The 5,837-nt window shown below is 48.0% G+C and overlaps 1 long non-coding RNA gene across 1 annotated transcript; it reads right to left on the bottom strand.

The window, feature by feature from the left end:
- Positions 1-224: 224 nt before the first annotated feature.
- On the bottom strand, positions 225-4,747 carry LOC122185194. The gene is made up of 3 exons (XR_006180780.1): positions 4,722-4,747; positions 4,055-4,327; positions 225-941 (listed from the first exon to the last, which is right to left on the bottom strand). It is a non-coding gene; the product is annotated as an uncharacterized LOC122185194 (long non-coding RNA).
- Positions 4,748-5,837: the final 1,090 nt, after the last annotated feature.

The raw sequence follows: 5,837 nt of genomic DNA, 5'->3' as shown, positions 1-5,837 counted from the left end.
GACGAGGAAATACGGTCTGCAGGCAAAACATTTGGCAGTGCAGGAGCAGGCTGCACAGCTGGCAAAGGCAGGCAGCAGACCAACCACCATCCAGCTACCGGAAACATCTGGGAGAGCACAGCCTGCAGAATAGATTTGGGATGCATCTCAGTAAAGCAGATGCAAGCTAACCTTCACTCCTTAGCTTATGTAAACTGGAAAGCTCACAGGGAAATCTGTGTATATTGATAAAGGTTTCTTCCCCTTTGCAGGAGCTTTTTACTCTCTGTATTGCTGCCATTATTTTTTCTGCTGCTGCGGTTTGCAGGACACCCACAGCAGCTGTAGTGAGCAGATAGTTGACATTTTGCAATGCTTTCATGCTGTCAGAGACTGCTGTGTTTGTTTTCTCCTCACTCTGCTCAAGACAGTCTTGAATTGTCCCTTGGAAATGGTCTCCAATTGCAGCAGCTGTGTCACCCCATTTTTTCCCATTAGCCATTAGCAGATGAGGCAGGAAAGAGACTCAGGAGTCAGTGGTGGGTTCCTTGGTTCTCCTTGGACGTGGGGTTGTCCTTGAATACCACAGCACCCCACCAATAATGAGAGCTCTGTCTGGTACAGCTCTGCATCCCTCCAAATCCCCAGCAATGATGAACCCACTGCCTTTCACAGCAGAATGGCTGGCTGCTGCTCTGTTTGCTGTGTGTCACCCATCTGCAAAGGGTCTTGCGGGTAGTTCAGGGATCAGGTGCAGCTCCCTGAACACGTTCTGGGCACTGGGATCCCACTCCATCACCAGAGTCCCAGGGAGAATAAGTGCTGTCATTCCCAACTACTCTCTAGAGAACCAACAATTTCAATGTAGTTCTCCGCAGCTGGGTGTGACATTAAAGGCAGCAGAGCTCTTATTGCTGGTAGAGGAGTGATGAGCACAAACCATCCAGCTGGACTTCTTATGTCTGCAAAAATGAGTAGGCTTAATCTGGAAGCAGTTCAGAAGAATACAAGTGGTAATCATTGCAATGGCTTGCATCTGATTTTACCTTGAAGGGGAAAATGCCCCTTCCCCATTTTGCAAGATATAAGGGCAATGTTCCCAGACACACCTCTGAAACATGGGGTAAACACATACTATAAGAACCAATGGCCACAACTAATTCTCTTTGCAACTTCCAGTAGCTGGAGAGGCTTCCAGCAACCTGAGTATATCCATTTCAATGCAATTTCCTTCATTATTCAGACTTGCAAATTGTCTGTTCCTATTGGTCTCCAATGCAAATCTTTCCAAGTTTAACACATCTGCAATTCTATAAAGTCATTAGCTTTAATTAACAGACAAAGTTCCTCCATTATTTTTAGAATTAATGCCAGCTGAGAATAAGAGCTAAAGTGGTTGTATGTATTCACAAGGAATTTTTCCTAAAACGCTGTGATTAAAAGCTTGAAAAGAAGGAGGGAGTGAAACAAGCATGGATTTGCTGAAGAAAAAGCACAAATCAGTCGAATGCATCACCCTGAGAGCTCAAACCTGGAGCTTCTCAATGAGAATACCTAAGATGGGCTATATGAAAGCCTCCATTTGATGGTTTGGCAGCTCCAAGAAGCTGTCCCAGAAGCACAGCTAAGCAGTATCACAGAATCACAGAACTGTAGGGGTTGGAAGGGACCTCCAGAAATCAAGTCCAACCCCCCTGCCAAAGCAGGTTCCCTACAGCAGGTCGCACAGGTCGGCATCCAGGCAGGTCTTGAACATCTCCAGAGAAGGAGACTCCACCACCTCCCTGGGCAGCCTGTTCCAGTGCTCCGTCACCTCACTGTAAAGAAGTTCTTGCACACATTTGTGCGGAACTTCCTATGCTGCAAATAGCTTTTTCAGCCCAAACCTTTTGCTCCTTTGCTCGACAGAAGCCTAAGATAGAAGAACAACCTGGACACAATCAGATCAGCTGTTCCCCAAGTGGGATAGGACTGTAAAAACAGACTGGAACAGGAAGGCTGGGGCAGACCACAGGGCACTGTCCCTTCTCCTTGCTGGGACAGGGCACTGTGTGACATCTGCACGCTGACCTTACCACACCAGCAAATGCATTCATAGGCAAAGAATAGAGGAAAACAAACAAGTGCCACAAGGATTAAGCAGGAATTAATGTGCAGAGCAGGAGGCAGCACGGTGCTGACAACTGAGCTGTGAGTGGCAGCACTGTATTGCTTTGGGCCAAACATGACAGTTCCAGCTCAAAGCAGGAGTCAGCCAAGCTGTCAGCAGCTGTGGTGGGATGAAAAACGGTGCTCTGCAGTTTTCATGCTCTGTCACATGAATACAAGGAAGCACCTGGGCTATCGAAAATCAAGATAAGAGCAGTTTAAGCGCCAGACTTCTGACACAGCAGAGAGAGATGCACTGAGATGCTTTGCAAAAATCCAGATGTCCACTGAAGTCACCATTTGCTCCTCAGCTCCTTCTCATTCCTACAGTGGCAAAATTCAGTGGCTGGGATTGTCACAGATCACAGCTTAAGTGGGTTTGCACGGCCCAAATCAGAGATGCCATAGCACTGCGTTCCCACAAGCAGCTTCCACTCAGTTAGCAGCCAGTCTGCTTCTTGTGTCCCCATACTTGGGGTTCAGAGAGACTCTCTGTATATTTAGAGGACGTGGAAGACAAATCATAGTGAGAAAACTAACATTCAACTCTCCAGCTGCTGGGTTAGAAGCGTGAAGTTTGGACAATAACTGCCCTTCAGCATCAGCAAGCCTGTGGCAGCAGCTCTGTAAAGCTCTACTGTGAGTGTCTGACCCTGAGGTTTTGTTCTCTGAGGTCACAGTGTTGGGGCTAAAATACAGCACCTACAGGAAGGAAGCACGGTTAATGTCTGGGTTCTCAGAGCTCAAAAAGTAGATAATGTTATTTTGACTTTCTTCATCAAGAATGGTCTGTGGTGATGTCCTCTGCTGATGTTCATTCTCTGCTGCCATGTTACGTCTCAAACCCCACCACCAAACACCACCCAAACCCAGCTGTGAGGTGTGCTCTGCATGCTCCTTTGCCTGCTGCACCTCGGCTGAGCGAGCAGGGATGGGGAAAGGAAGCTGAGACAGGCAGCTGTGGAGAAGAAAACAGAGACATGGGGAAATAAAAGCTGACATAAGGATGCAGTCGCCCTCAGACACAGTGTGAGATTGGGCAGAGTAGCACATCTCTGGGACTGCTTTCCCATATCGTTGGCCCTATGCCTTACTTCTTGTGAGAAAGGATTCTTCAGAGCCCTCAGAGCATCTCTTCATGCCTGATCTTTAGCATTTACTTGTTTTGAATTTTCAAGCTCAGAAAATGCCTAGAACCTTATTTTCTCCCAAGAGAGCTGAGTTCCTGATGTGACTTCTCTATTGTTGTAAGTAAGGCTATAACCCTGAATAGAAAGGGAATCAGAGGCCAGTAAGCTGTCTTCAGATCTCTCCTGTGCTTCTTAAAGCACCCTGATTATTCCTGCCGCCGTTGTAGCAAGAAAGCTTTCTCAGTGCTTAGCGATTATAGGTATGGCTGCCATACCTGCTCTTAAACTCTAATTGTTTGTGGCTGACATAACCATAGCTGTTAGTGGCCGGGTCAGCAGGCTGCAAGCTTGCTGGAGCCATGCACACAGGGCCTAAATTCAATAGGAAGGGCATGCAGAGTTACAGCAACTTTTGGGGACTGCTGCCCAGATTTATTGCTTTTTTCAGCATGCACAGTGAGGAAAAAAGCAGAGAAGGGAAAGAAGAGAACAGATGTGAGAGAAAAAGAAAAGAAAGGGAGAACATTTCTTTGGATAACTGCTGCCCTGGGTGTTAATGCTCTTGAGCTGCTTTGCTGGCACAGCACTACGGAGGAGAGGAGCTCCTGCAGGTGGCTGTGAGGGCAGAGAGCTGCCAGCTTGGATGCGAATCAAAATGTGGGCAACAGAGAAGTCAAGGTGTCTGCTAAGACTCTGCCCATTGTTGCGGGTTTACTTGTAGAACTGCCTCTCCCAAACCAGGCTGAGCCTGGGAACGCACCAACAGAGGAAAGTGACAAAAACATCGTAACCATTACCAAGGCTGGCAGCAGGAAGCTCAGTGGATGTCTGGATTGTTGGAGCATGCAGCGGGTTGATGGCCTCAGTCCCAGGCAAGGTTATGTGGTGGCAGCTCCTTGCTGTGCTGGAATGGCTCACAGAGCTGTGGATGAGGTGGGCACTGGAAGAGATCTCACCTCCCAGAGCGGCTTGAGGGGCTGCTCCATTCAGGGTTCTTGCCAGCTCCAGTGAGGCTCAGATGTGGGTGGCACTAAGACTGAGCTCAAAGGAGTGCGGATCTGCTGCAAGTGCTAGGAAGGGAAAAGCTTTGACTGGTTGTGTATCAAAACCAAGATAAAGTCAATCATAGTTCCTGATTGTTTTATGGCTCTCTTTATGCACAGGACACACAGTAACGATCCTTCCCCATCTACGTAGACAAGCTGCTTTTCCTCCCATCTTTCAAATGAGGAAATTGAGGCAAAGCACTGCATAGTGTCTTTCCTAAACTGGTACATTACCAGCCAGAAAAGGATCCTAATCATTACAGTTGAGCAATGGGACCGTCTCCATGGGATAATTATGCCATGGCTACAGTCAGTGCAACAGATGGAAAGCGCAGCAATAACAGCAGAGTTGCAGGTTTACCTAAATGCAACAGGTGTGAGTACAGAAATAATAATAAAAATAATAAAAACTGCTTACCTTCAGGAGGCCACAGGTAGACAGGGATGTCCAGTCAGATACCCTCACCTCTACTGCCAACCCTTAAATGGGGTCTGGGAAGGAATGGAGCCAAGATCCTTCCAGTCACTCAGTTGCATTGCATGCACCTGAGCTCCCTTGGGTAGGCCCTGCCCTCCCTCCAGGTGCTCCATCATTGCTTCAGGTCATTACTTAGCATTTCCACTATAGTTAGGATGACCAGTTCATCTCACTCTGCATCCTGTAGCAAGGTGTGGGGGCAGTGTGTTGGCTACAGTTATAGAGAAAACAATGGAAAGCAAAGGGTGCCTTAAGCCTCAGGTGAATAGTTATCTTGCGTCAGCTCCACAGCTTGCTTTTGGAGAACCTGGGTCTCTCTGGCCAACACAGCTGCAGCTTCCTTCGAGGCTGGAACCAGCTCTGTGTGCACATTCCTCACACACTTGCAGCACCTTTGTCCTTTACCAAATACCTTGCAGACAAAGTTATTTTTCTAAGTCATACTGAGTTGTTTTATTCACCCTTCTCAGCCACAAAGGCAACAAAGTGCATAAAGGAAGCATTCTGTCATGAGGAAAACTCTGGGAAACCCAGACCCTGCTCCATTGCAGCACATTGCACAGTGTCTGGTCCCAACCTTATGGGTGCTTCTGCACTGACCTGGACCTGAGGCACAGCGTCATGTCCTGGGCCTACCAGAGAGAGCCCTGGGCGAGGATCAGCCTGTGCTGCAACTTGGATTCACTCTCCCAATATTAGTGTTTTCTTGTGTCTGTCAAGGTGCAGTTAAGATCATGGGCCGGAGTCCCTGGGATCCTTGTGCAAGAGCCTCTTTTGCAAGGAGCTCTGGAGACCATCTCATCTTGTATGGGCCGCCTTGCTACCAGGCAGGCCTGGTGGGAAACAGGACAGCTAACGTAGCTTTGACACAAGCAGGGCAAAAATGCCATGTCAAAGCATTTTCCTTCAGCTGCCTGAGATACTGGCTGCTAGGAAACTATAAACTTCTGGCCAGGCTTGCAGTCTGCTTTGAACTGCTCTGGTGTGAGAGAAATGGCTAAACCCCAGCCCAGGCACCATCTAGACGTTGTCTTTTGTGTGGGATAGGCATTAGCA

This window comes from Lagopus leucura, unplaced genomic scaffold (assembly GCF_019238085.1).
Source record: "Lagopus leucura isolate 7727_CA_CO unplaced genomic scaffold, USGS_WTPT01 Super-Scaffold_100027, whole genome shotgun sequence".
Lineage (NCBI taxonomy): Eukaryota > Metazoa > Chordata > Aves > Galliformes > Phasianidae > Lagopus > Lagopus leucura.
The sequence above is the reverse complement of the archived record's forward strand: the minus strand, read 5'-3'. Positions and strand labels throughout refer to the sequence as shown.